The 12,716-nt window shown below is 62.4% G+C and overlaps 1 protein-coding gene across 2 annotated transcripts in view; it reads left to right on the top strand.

Annotated features, from left to right (window-relative positions):
* The window catches only part of ILK (integrin linked kinase), a 79,704-nt gene that overhangs the window by 42,717 nt on the left and 24,271 nt on the right, over positions 1–12,716 (top strand). The window lies entirely within an intron of this gene.

Below are 12,716 nucleotides of genomic sequence, written 5' to 3' on the forward strand. Positions count from 1 at the left end.
CGGAGAAGGGGTGGCGGGACGACCAACGCGGGCAGGCCGAGCGGCTGGGGAGGCCCAGCCGTGGCTGCAGGGCGCAGCTGGAGCGTGCCGTGGGGTACCAGGAGGTGCTGCCTCGTGAGCTGACGTGCAGCTTGCAGGAGAGGAGGCAGCTGGTGCCCTGGGGCCCTTCACCGCAGAGCACGGGGCCAGCTACACAGCAGCTGCTGGGGCAGGGCTCAGGGCAGCCTTGCTGCGCCCCTGCTGCGTTGGCAGACTCTGCCGTCGGCTTCCCAAGAAGATGTAGTTCTGCCATTTCCGTGTTCTGCTCCCCTTCTTTCTCCTTGGCCTTCTCTCTTGGCTCATCTGCTTTCCCCGCCTGCACGGCCTCCCAGGCGGGGGGGAGGATGGGCTCCTCGGGGGGGGCTCCAGGGATGCGAGAAGGGGCAGCTGCCTCCCGACGTCCTCTCGTCTCTGAACAGCCCCTGGAGCAGGGACGCGGTGCAGCGCGGGGAGACGCTGTCCTCCGTGCAGCTGCCTTCCCCCGCCGCGGCGTCGAGAGCTGCTAGAGAAGCGGCGGGACCTGTGTGCTGCCTGCGACGGCCCGCTAGAGCCCAGCGGAGTGCGAAGGCTGCCAGGAAAGGAGCTGCCTTGCCCTGGTCCGGCCCCTTGCGGTCCAGTTTTGCCGCCCGTACGACGTGCTTTTGATCTTCTGACGCTGCTGAGCTCAGCAAGGGAGCAGCGCGCCCGCAAGCCGCGGAGCGCAGGCAGTCGCCAGACAGCCCTGAGGCTCCACGCAGACGCGCAGCCTTGCACCCGCCTCTGGCCTCTGCCCCCGAGCCTGACGCGCAGGCCCTCACCCGGCTCGGCACAGGGCAAGGAGCGGGCCAGGGGACGTGGGGGGGAGCAGGCAGCGCTGGGACCGTGCGAGGAGCGCAGTCCCCTGACGCGAGGGCCGAGGAGAGCCCGGCCCGCTCTGGGGCAGGGGGGATAACGTGTCCCCAAATGCAGGATCTTGGGAGGCTTCCGTGGTCACGTTGTCCTCCGGGCACCACGATGTGGACAGCAGAGAGTGCCTTTAAAAGCTGCTTCCCTGCACAGGGCTCAGGGAAGGGGAAGCTTGGGAAAGCGGGCGACATTATCCTTGCTGCTTGCCCAGAAAGCGCTCAGCACCCCATGAGGTTCTGAGTAGACGTAGTCCTCTCTCTCTTTCCAGTTAAGTCCTCCATCAGCCCAGACCTTCTCAATGCCAAGGCGCGAAAGAGCAGCATGGAGTCACCCGAGCAAAACTCGCAAGTGCTGTCAGCGCCAGACCCCGGCCTGGGGCAGGGTCTCCTGGCTGCTGCTCGCGGTGGTAAGGGCCGGAGCATGAACCCCGTGCAGAGAGACAGCTGAGAGCTGCTTCCTCCTCCACGCTCAGCGAGGACTGCACCAGCGTGCACTAGCCGTCGCGTGCCTTCTGCAGGGCGCCCAGGGCAGGCACCGAGGCTCAGACACGGAAAAGCTTTTCCGGGGTGCAGAGCCGTCGCCCGGGTGACCCCGCGGTGGCAGGTCTCCACCGCAGAGATGCCTTGCTCGGGTTGCCGGCAGGCGACAGGTCCCGGCGGGCAGGGGCTCGGGAGCCCTGCGTCCAGCCGGCCCTCGGGCGCCCACCGGGATTTGCTCCCGCAGGGGAGAGCGTCTTGGCGCGTGGTCATGCCCGGATGGCAAGCCGCGTCGCGTGGGGGCCGTGGCGTGGTGCCGCTGGAAGGAGCAGGCTGTCAGCGCGCGGGGCAGAGCGGGCTGCCCGCAGAGGCACCTGCGTCCCGCGTCCCTGGGCCTGGGGCTCGGTGGCACTTCTCAGCTGCAGGCAGGGCGGGAGGCGGCCGAGCGGCCGATGCACGCCGCGGGTGCGGGAGGCTGTCGACGCTGCGGAGAGGCTGCGCAGGCACGCGTGGGGCGCAGCAGCAAGCTGCGGGCAGGGGGAGAGTGGGCGCGGAGGGGCAGCGCCGGGCGGGGAGGCGCGCGGTCCGTCTGGGAAAATGCGGGATCCCGTGTGGCACCGGCGTGCCCTGTCTCTGCCTCCCCAGGCGACCGCGGCCGGACGCCGAGGGCAGCCTGGCTCCGGAGCGGCGTCGGAGCGGGCGGGTGCCGCAGCCGGTCCGGCTCTCCGCGAGCACGGCGCTGCCGCTCTGCGCCCCGGGAGCGGGCAGGGAGGCCGAGGGGCCCCGGCAGCTCCTCCGTCCTGGGGCTGCCCCGGCTCTGCTCCGCCCCGAGTGCTGTGCTGCCAAGGGGGGCACCCAGACCGACCTGCTGTGCCGAGGGGCTCCCCTTCCCCCCCCGCTGCTGGGGGCCGGAGGGTCCCTGGAGCAGCCGCGCCGCGTGCGCCCCGGGTGACCTGGCGGACGGTCGGCTTGGGCTTAGCGAGGTCCCTCACCACAGGCCGCTACCACAGAAAAAGAGAGCAGCTGCTTTGCTGACAAGTGGCTAAGCAGAGAACAGGAGGAGAACGGTCGTGTTCCCCAGTGGAAGAAGGTCACCGGTGGAGCCCCACGGAGGCCCCCACGGAGGCTGCTGCTCTTCGGCATGTGCATGAGTGATGCGACAAGGCTGGGGAGAAAGCGTCTTCGAGTCAATCAGTGCGGCATGTGCGAGAGCGGCTCTGAGGAGCTGCGACAGGGCATTGCAGCACAGTGTGATACAGGGGCAGCATCAGCTCGCGGTAAATAGATGGGAAGGGGGCACCCAGTTAGGGTGTAAACCTAACTTTACATGTGAAATGGTGTGCTCTTAGCTGACGGCTCTCACTCAGGAGTTAGATCTTCAGTGGCTGATAGCTAGTTCTGTGCAAATGGCAGCTCGATAGTCAGGGGTGCTCAAAAGGCAGATTAAGTGCCAGGAACTAAGGAGGGACAAAACAGAGCACTGTTATGTCGTGGCCTGACCCCATGGCGTACCACATCTTGCCCGTGCAGTTACAGTCCCTCTTCACAAACTGGAAAAGGTTCAGAGAGCGGTAACCAGGCTGGTGAAAGGTCTGGACCAACCAAGCAGGCTGTGAATCCTTGCTCTGCAAAAGATGCTTGCTCCCTTCTGTACCCTTCTCTTGGTCTCTGCTTGTCCGCTGGAGGAGACCGGGTACTCTGCAGCGTGGCTCGTTCATCTGACCTGTGGCGGTTGCACTTGCATGCTGAGTGGGACGGCATTTGTGCTTTCAGTTTCTCTCAGAACATGGTTTTAACAAAAAACTCCTTTGTGCAACACAAGTTATTTAGGGCTGCTGACTTTAAAGTGGCACTTTCTAGCAAATGCATAACATCCTTTTCAATTTCTTATCCTCCCTTGTTTGCTAAAAACTGCAGTTCCACAACCTGAGAAACTGAAAAAAAAATTTTCCAAGTTTCATTGACTTTCTCCTGCTTGAAAATTTGCTCCTAATCAAGTTTAGAGCAGGCTTTCCTCAACTGTGGGAAACTAGCCTAAATTAACCTTTTTGCAGTATCCAATATGCCTGTTGCTGGCTAAGACTGTGCTCTGCTTGCTAGTGTGGAATGCAATCAGGTCACGGTCACCGGTCCCACAGCAGCCCAGCAGTTAGATAGTCCTGCTCAAAATAAGGATTTGTCTCTGGCACCTTTTGCGCTAAAATTTATGGATGAAAATGTTCCAGGCACTCCAGCGATGGTTTATTTCTGGCTACCTAGTGGCTCCAGCATTCATCTCCCCAACTGAGCCCTCCTGTTGTGAGACAGTTCTCTGCTACATATTGCAAGCAGATGTTTGCAGAATGTCTCATCCCCTTCTTCTAAGAAACTGCAGCCTTAACTCACCTGTGGCCGGAGTGTGGTTCTGAATCGCTGAGTCTAAAAGAAGCATTGGTGTCTTTAATGGCAATTATGTCATTTTCCTCGCATGCATGCGCTTATTTTTAAATCACTTCATTGCTCCTAATCAGATTACGTACAGAAGGTCTTGGCAGGCCTGTCTGTGTATCTGAAAGGATGGAGCGTGTAGCCGTGCACGGGGAGACTAGTGCAAGATCACTTGCTGTAACCTGGCAGCTCAACTTCTGGCAGTGACACAGGGAAAAAAAACCCTCACAGTATCTGTCATCTTTACAAGCTCCAGGCTTGCACAGAGCAGAGGTCTAGACTGCAGAAGTTCCCCTTTCGGAGGGCTGCTGGTTGCCTCCTGGGGCCGGCCGTCACGTGGCAGGACCGTTGGCAGTCCTGCTGTCCAGCGCGTTCCCCGGTTGCTTCCCTCCTCGGTGGCTCCAGTGTCCCCCGGGCTGAGCCCAGCTCTGCTGCGTTACTGCGGTCCGAGACCTGGCCGTCAGCACGGGTCCTCTGTCCCTGCTCTTTGCGCTGCCCGGTGAGACGCATCTCATACGCCGTTTCCATCTGCGAGTAAGACCTTTTAGAGCCGTGTTTACTGGTCGTTGCATTTTTGGAGACGTTTCTCTACCGGGTGGCGTGCAGAAGAGCAGGGCTCGTACACGAACAGCGTAGCTCACCAGCTTGATGGCCCACTCGTCGTCTGGATAACCAAGTATTCTTGCAGGAGCTGCTGAAGAGAGTTGCTCCCTGCTTCTGCATCTAACAAAAAGAGGAGTCAGAGCCATTGCCCAGGTCTCTGGCAAACTGCATCGTCCTCCACTGGGAAAGATGGGTTTTGCCCGTAAGTGTTGCCACAGAAAATTCAGCTAAGAACAGTGGCAGAGTCCTGTTCCTTCTGACTAGGCTTTCAGGAAGGCAGCGTATGTTTATGAAGAGAACTCAGATTCTTTTCCTGAACTCTGTTCCTTCATCACTGATGTTTTGCAGCTGTCTTCGAATAGGTAAAATGATCCAGAAGAGTTTTGAATAGGGGCTCCACTGATTTACGTTATTTGTGGAAAATAATTTATCCTAAAGGCGTTTGGGCAGATTTGTTTGGCGAATGGCTGCCAAACCGCTGCTTGTTACTGTAATGAGCTGGGTGGGGGCAGCTGGTGCTGCATCTGCAGGCTCTGCAGCTTGCACGGCTGCTAGGGGTTTTCAGAGCCGGCGTTGATTGGCGCAGTGGGAGCTCCCAAGCACACAGGGATCCTCCTGGCACAGCTGGCCACCGCTTAGCGTGGTGCTTCTGAACTTGGGAGTCCACCCAAGGGCTGGACTTGGTTTCTTGGCTAGGATTTCTGTTCTGCTTCTTTCTTGTCCTCCAGGTCACAGCATGTCTCATCTCCCCAGCTTTTTTTGCTCAGCATAGATCCTGTGGTAGCTGGTCGCCCCTTCTGCTCCGGGTCTGGGCTTCAGGCTGCTCCCACACGCACCCGGCTGACAAGTCAAGTCCCCTGTCGTGCAGTGTCAGCTAATCCGGTCCTCGAAAGATCGGAAACGGGGAGGTCAGTATCTCACCTGAAGAGATGCTAACCACCACCCGAACCGTGGCATTTGCTGGGCTGTAGAGCAAAACACTGCACTGCATATGTGTGTGTCATCTCGTGAAAGGTAAAGCTGAGTAGCAGTCCAGCTGCTGAAGCGTCTGGCGCAGCCCAGTCTCCACCCGCCTCAGCCCTGTGCTGCTCCTCTCACCAGCGGCTTTCGCAGGGGGCTGCCCGTGTCCAGGGACAGCGCGGCGGTTGTTCTGCGCTGTGGCCCCGCAGTCTTCCCCCTTCCGCCTGCCGAGGCGTTTCTGTCGAAGGCTGAATGCATGCTCTGAGCTCTCGTCTCACTCTACGTTTCATGGCGTCTCAAAGACGTGGGGCATGCCCTTTCTGCTACAGCAGTCTTTCCTGGACTAGCTGCTTTTTATATCCACCATCTACTCTTTTTTTCCTCCCATGAAGGCCCTCTTTTTATATCTTTAAAAGCCTATATATAATGCGAACACACACACACACACTTAGTCTTCTATTTTTTTTAAGCAGCGAAGCTTTGCTTGTGCTAACTTACCTGTCATCCACCGTTGGCTTATGGCTTGTGCTTTGCAGCTGGGTGTAGGCAGGTCTTGTATTTCTTGTGGTGGGACGTTTTCCTTTCCTGGGAGGGGCAGCCATCGTCATTGCTGCTATGGTGAGGAACGTAGCACAAGCAGGGGTTTTATTTGCCTGACTTTCAAACTGAGAGCAGTAAAGTATAAGTAGCAATATCTCCAGGAAAATGTCTTTACACTGTAATAACACTGGAATTGCCGCCCGGAAAGGTAGGCCAGGCAACCTGAGCGTGCAACCGCTGTCTAATGTCAGCACTTGAGACTCCCCACAGCTCGTCTCCACGGAGCGTCGCAGAGCACAGGAAATGTCTGTCTCCCCCTTCCACTGCAGCTCGGAGGCCGCCTGGCCTTGATGCTTCTGGGGGCAGTTGTTGGACCACTGGGTCCCAGGGGTCGTGCCCGCAGTAGTTGTTTCAGCTCCGCATAGCCTCGTGCCGTCCGCATCCCCGTACCTAGGTGCTGCCGGTGATGTTCGGGGCCACCCAAGCGACACGTCCCTTCGTCTCAGCACCACTCCCTGCTCGAGCGTTTGGCTACGGTGGCTCCCAGCGTGAGGGGGGCTGCCGGGTCTGTGAGCTCGCCTCGCTTGCCTCTGCTCCGCTCCAGTCTGCCGGCTCATTGCTGAAGCACGATTGCAGAATCGCAGAATCGCAGAGCAGCTGGGACTGGACGGGCCCTCCGGAGACCGTCTGGTCCAACCTCTTGTGCAAAGCAGGGACAACCACAGCAGGTTGCCCAGGACTGTCCAGTTGGGTTTGAACGTCTCCGAGGACGGAGACTGCACAAGCTCTCTGGGCAGCCCCTTCCAGTGCTGGACTTGCTCCAGTGGCTCCAGGTCTCTCTTCTCTGTCCAGAACTGGACACGGTGCTCCAGGTGTGGCCTCCAGGGCCAGGGCTGAGCAGAGGGGCAGGATCACCTCCCTCGACCTGCTGGCAACGCTCTGCCTAATGCACCCAGGACACCACTGGCCTTCTTGGCCACACGGGCACCTTGCTGGCTCGTGGTCACCTTGGTGTCCCCCAGCACCCCCAGGTCCTTCTCCGCAGAGCTGCTCTCCAGCAGGTCACCCCCAGCCTGTCCTGGTGCAGGGGGTTGTTCCTCCCCAGGGCAGGACCCTGCACTTCCCTTTGTGTCCACACTCCCTTCTGCCACCGGCAGAGCGACCCAGGCAGAGCCCTGGCTGTGCTTAGCCAGGATTACGGTGTCCTCATGTTTCCAGCTGAGCCGACAAGTTGTTTCAGCCCCCCCCAACACACACACACACACACACACACACACACACACACACACACACACACACACACACACACACACGAGCCCCTTACCCTCTCTGTGACCAGCAGAAGGCCAGCCTACCAGTTCATTTTTTTTTGAGTCAGTTTGCTAATTTGTTCCTTTTGCCTTAGAGCCAGTCCTCTCCTTTCTGGCACTTCCTACATCCCCGGATACTAAGGTAGTTGTGTGAAATGCTGAGAGGCTCCTTTGGGGGTTGCTGGCTACATAAAACGTCCCCCCTGTCCCGTCTTTCACTGACCCTATAAAATTAGGGCTCTTTTGCTGGAAGGAGCAGAGCAGAAGGGGCAAACGCTGGCCTTTTAGGATTGCGTGGTGTGCATATGAAATGGTGTAATGGGAGGCAGGCGACTGCCTCTCTGCATGGTGTGGGGTGAATCTTCTGGCCAGTAATGCTTTGCCTAAAGCTAGAGATGACCGTCTACACAGGCACACCCGAAGCAGGAGCAGGTCCAGGTAAGCTTGCTCCCCGTGTTTGCCAGCAACCAGGTGGCCATCCGTGGGTCCGCTGACGCCCCACCAGCAGTTGCTGCTGCAGAGACGTGGAGACACGCTGGGCGAAGCAGTCCTGCAGTTATCACTTGCGTGGAGGGTGAGACAGCGCACACACTCGTCGGCTGCTGCTGAAACATGGAGAAACATGGGCAGCAAGTGGATTTCTTTAGCAAGACGGGAAACTTTCTGGTCCAACCGCTCAGCTAACCAAAATTTAGCTTTTTGAAAAGGACATTGCTGTGGAGTTGTAAATCTTCCTTCTGGACCATCTCAAAGGCCTGTTCTCCTGCTCAGAAAAGCGGTCTGTGAGTCATTCATGGGCGTGCTGCTACAGCAATTACAAAGGCAGAGTTTTTTATTTAAATCTGTCATGCTTCCACATCGTGATTATGAGAGCTTTGCTCTTAGCGGTGAGCAGTCTGAAAGCCTATTGTCGTCAGAAATTTCCATTTTATGTAGTGCCCCTTCCTTTCCCGCTCCATCCGGGATGACTTGCAGGTCACCGTATTTCCTTACGCCTGAGCCAGCGGTAGCTCTAGCAGCTGGCTGTTGGCACGGGCTTTTGATAGAGCCCCCTTCTTCCCCCGGCACCCCGTAGCACCGCTCAGCTCGTCCGTAGCGATAGGCTGTTGCTGGCCACCCATGTTCAGCTGCTGGCTTTTTGCACATCTCGGCCCTGTTGTGACCCAAGGGCCGTCGGACCAGCAGGTCTTTCCTGCTGGGAGTGTTTGCGAGCCGGTGGCCGGTGTGCAGCCCCGAGCCGGTCTGTGAAATGCTGCTCTGCTGGTGCCAACCTGATCCCAGCCCAAGGCCAGCTCCCCGGAGGCTTTAGCACTCAGCTCCTCAGGCGCCATACAAGGCCCGCACGGCCCAGTCTCCCCCCCAGGCAGAGAAGCCAGCTTGCTTGCGATTTCTCGTAGAAATCGATCGCACCGTTCTCAAGCGTCTAAAGATAACAGACCTGGGTCTCAGCCAGGAAGCTGTCGAAGCCCTGCTGCTGCTGCAGGACATCCTGCACATCGCGCAGCACGACGCCAAGGCCCGTGCACAAACGCTACGAGTCAGGATTTTGGAGCTGGAGGACACGGAGGTGAGCCGTTGCCCAGCAGCCTCGGCACAGGGCTGCGGCAGCAGCGCTCAGCACCACTTTGCCGCCTGCATGTCCCCTCCCCAGCAGCAGCTCTACCATGTTCTTACCCCCCCCCCCAAGTCAGTGCTGTGACCCCGTCATCATCCTCCTCTCTCCCTTCCCCGAGGCCACGCACAGCCCAGGCCCAAAGCTGTGGCTCCTGCTGCCTGTGCCCAGCCTGCGCTCTGCTACTGCAGGAGCAGCTGCCGGAGCTGGTGTCCCAGGCGTCACGTCCGCTGCTGGAGGAGGAGGATTTCCTACCCGTGATGCAGATGCCGAACGTGCAGCGCTCAGCCCTGCGTGCCAAGCCCAGCCACCCGCTCTCCCTGCAGAAGCGTCACGCTGACCTGCAGCCCCGGCACCGGCAGGCAGCCCGGCTGGGCGCAGGGCTGCACCACGCGCTGCAGCAGCTCTGCCGCCTGCGCCCGCGACCGCTGCTCGGCCAAGACGTCCCTGCGCGTGAGCCGTGCGGCCCTGCTCGCCGTTCAGCACGCAGACGCAAGCCGGGCGGCCGGGTCAGCAGCCCGGAGCGGCTCCCGCTCTGCCGGGGGCTGCGGGGGCCCGGGGCGGAGCGGCTGCTGCAGCCGAGCGAGGTGGCCCGGCCCGGCCGGGTGAGCGGGGCGGCGTGGCGGGAGTGCGGGATGCTGGAGCGCCTGCCGCCCTCCCGGGGCCTGCGCGCGTCCCTGGGGGCACCGGCTGCCCGGTGGCAGCGGTACTTCTGCCTGCCCTGCGCCGTGGTGGGCCCGGCTTGACTCTCCCAGCGTGCGATCCGGTGGCCTGTTCCGCCCGGAGAAGCTGTGCCGTGCGCTGGAGGACCTCACCGCCTGCCGCCTGGGCTGGCCCTGCCTGGAGAGCAGCAGCAACGTGGGCAGGCTCTGCCCCTGCGGCCAGGGCAGGGTGTCCCTGCTGCTCGTCACGCTGCCCCGCGGCGCTGCCGGGGCCACCACCCACCCCCTGCGCTGGACCCGGGGGGGGCTGCGCAGCGGCACGGCACGGCGAGCGCCCGGCAGAGCAAAACCATCAGGGCACCGGCTGGATGCGTGCCGGGGGGGGGGGGAGCCCCTGCACAGGTTTGGGAGGGTCCTTGGCCCTGTCCCCACAGGGTCTGGGGAGGGAGAGACGGGAGCAGTCCTGTCCCTCGGTCTCGGTCTGCTCTTTGCAGGAGGAGGTCACTGTCGTCTCCTTGGGCTGCACGCGTCGGGTCAGCGTGGCCCTGCGCGCCTGCACGAGGACGGGCCGCTGGCTGGTGCTCAACAGCTGCCACTTGCAGGAGCACTGACCCCCCCCCCCGAGCTCCTGGCCGAGCTTGGCCGGGTCCTGCCTGGCTGGGACGGTAAGGCCCCTCCGCCCTGGGCTGTGCTGCCGTTCCTGCAGCTGGGTCTGCTCTGAGCGGCCTCCGTGCCTCACCCACGGCCTCCCCTCCTGCTCCCAGCACTGCCGGTGCGTCGCGGACAGCACGCGGGGCAAGTCTGCGTGACCGCAGCAGCCCTGGTCTGCGCTGCTCCCCTCCATCCCGTCGCCCTCACGTTTGCCCAGCCGCTTCCCCAGCGCGTGCGCAGCCCTGGCGCCAGGCCCCACGCCGTCCCCCAGCCGTGGCCAGTGCAGAAGTTGTCCCCTTGCACCATCCCATCCCCGCTGCACTGTGTGCGTCCCCGTCCCACCCACCGCGGCACGGCCATTCCTGCGCGCCGAGGCCATCCCACCAGAAGCTGTTTCCCCACTGTGCTGCAGACCCTGCCTCGGTACCATCACAGTCCCGTCCCTGCAAACCACCCCCCCGGGGCCCCAAGGGCAGGGGGAGGCAGGACTGACCCACAGCCCGCAGGCCTGCTGCGCCGGCACGCGGTTGCCGTCTTCTGCGAGACGCCGCTGGAGCTGAAGGCAGCCGTGCTGCTCGCCTACGCCACGGCGCTGAGCCGGCGTGCACGGCCAGGGCCACGGGGGCAGAGCCCGGCCCCACCGGGGCTGCACCCCGCGCCGCTGCACCGCCAGCGCTACAGCCGGCACCCGCAGGCTGCCCTGGCGCGGTCGCACCACTGCTCTCGCCCCAGGACTGCGAGTGAGCTCTCTGCGGGCTCACGCACCCGGGAGCAGCTCCTGCCTCTGCTTCCCAACCCAGAAGAGGCCCTGAAGGTGCTGACGGGCAGGGCAGCGCCGTGGGGCTCCCGGAAGGAGCAGGACCTGGCACACCGGCAGCAAGGGAATTCCCTCCACTGGCACAACCACTGCCGCACTCCCAGCTCCATCGTCAGCTGCGCCTTCCGGAGCTCTCGCCCGGAGCCGGGAAGACCGGGCCGAGGATGTTACAAACCAGTTGGGCGACTGGGCAAGTGACGGTCCCTCCTCATTCCGGGGTCAGTTCTTTATGGAGGTCACGTTCTGGATGGAGGAGATGCAGCAGCTGTACAGAGCCTGGCTCGGGAGTGCCTGGACACTGCACCCCACCCCCTGCCAGGCCCTGGGATTCAGAGCCCCCTCACCCCCCTCCAGGACTGCTGCAGCACGGGTAAGAACGCGCGCTTTACCCGGAGAAGCTCGGTGGCACACACGTTTGGGAAAGGGAAGGCTGGGAAAACGTACACCCTCCTAGCAATGGTGCCCCTTCACAGCAGTGACAGCGTGGGACATCGTCTGCAGGCTGGAGGGAAAACACAGGGCCCTGAGCTGTGCCCGTCTGCCTGCAGGTCTGTCCGAGGGGGAGGTGACCTCAGAGACGCGGAGGTGCATCCAGCAGCCCCCCGGCCCAGCAGAGCCAGCCTGCTGCGGCGTGGCCCAGGGCGTGCAGGAAGGGCTACTAGCCGTCCGCAGCCGTGCCACGCTCTCCCATCTCCTCCGTTCCCAGCAGCTCTGGCAGCCCTGTGGGCTCCCGGCCAGCCAGCAGCAGCAGCAGGCCCCGAGGCAGGCTGCAGAACGGGGCCTAGCGCTGATGGCAGGGCTGCAGCAGGAGCTGCACATGCAAGGATGGGAGGCAGGAGTAACCCACCACAGGGACAATCCCGGCCCAAGCCTGGGCCTTTGCAGCAGTTCCTGATAGAGGAGTGTGGGAGCTTCCTGGCTCTGCTGCGCCAGGTGGAAAGGGATCTCAGCTGTGTGCAGGGGCGCCTGAAGGGGGGGGGGGCCCGGTGCACCGCTATCCTGCGGGCTCTGCAACAAGGGCGTCTGCCGCGGCTGCGGCTGGGCTACGTTCCCACAGGGCCGCAGGTCCCGAGCGAGTGGCTGGGAACACTGCAGAGTCGCTGCCAGCTGCCGTGCCGCTACCTGGATGCGCGGGGAGGGCAGCCCGTGCTGCTGTCGCCTCGCCGCATTCCGGCACCCACAGCACCTCCCGCTGCCACTGCTCCGGGAGACAGCCCTGGCGGAGAAGCGGGAGCTGGGCCGGTACCGGCCGGAGGAGCAGGTGGTGCTGCCCTCCTGGTCACAGGCACGTGCGCTGCTGCAGCAGTGCTCAGGCCGTGTCTCATCTCCCTGCCGTTCCCTTCCAGGTGCTGCCTCCCACTGCACCCCCCGAGCCAGGTCTGCTCCTGACGGGCCTGGAGGTGCGCAACCCGCGGTGGGACGTGCGCTCCGCTGCGCTGCGACACGCTTCCTCTGCCCAGCCCTGCCTGCTCCCCCCGTCTGGATCCCAGCAGTGGAGAAGGAAAAGCCTCGGGCAGCGCCCGGCACCGCTCCCTCCCAGACCCAGCACCGCTGCCCCGTCTTCCTAGGAGGGCGTCAGGCGCCCGCACGCCTGGCCAGCCCCGCGCTGTGCTCCACGTGCTGCTGCCCTGCACGATCTCCCCCGCCCGGCGTGTGCAGCACCGCGTGCACCTTGTCAGCCGGCTGCCGTGCCCCAAACAGAGGAGAGGCTGGAGTCCGCGGGGCGTGGGACGC

Source organism: Dromaius novaehollandiae, chromosome 1, assembly GCF_036370855.1.
Source record: "Dromaius novaehollandiae isolate bDroNov1 chromosome 1, bDroNov1.hap1, whole genome shotgun sequence".
NCBI classification, from domain to species: Eukaryota; Metazoa; Chordata; class Aves; order Casuariiformes; family Dromaiidae; genus Dromaius; species Dromaius novaehollandiae.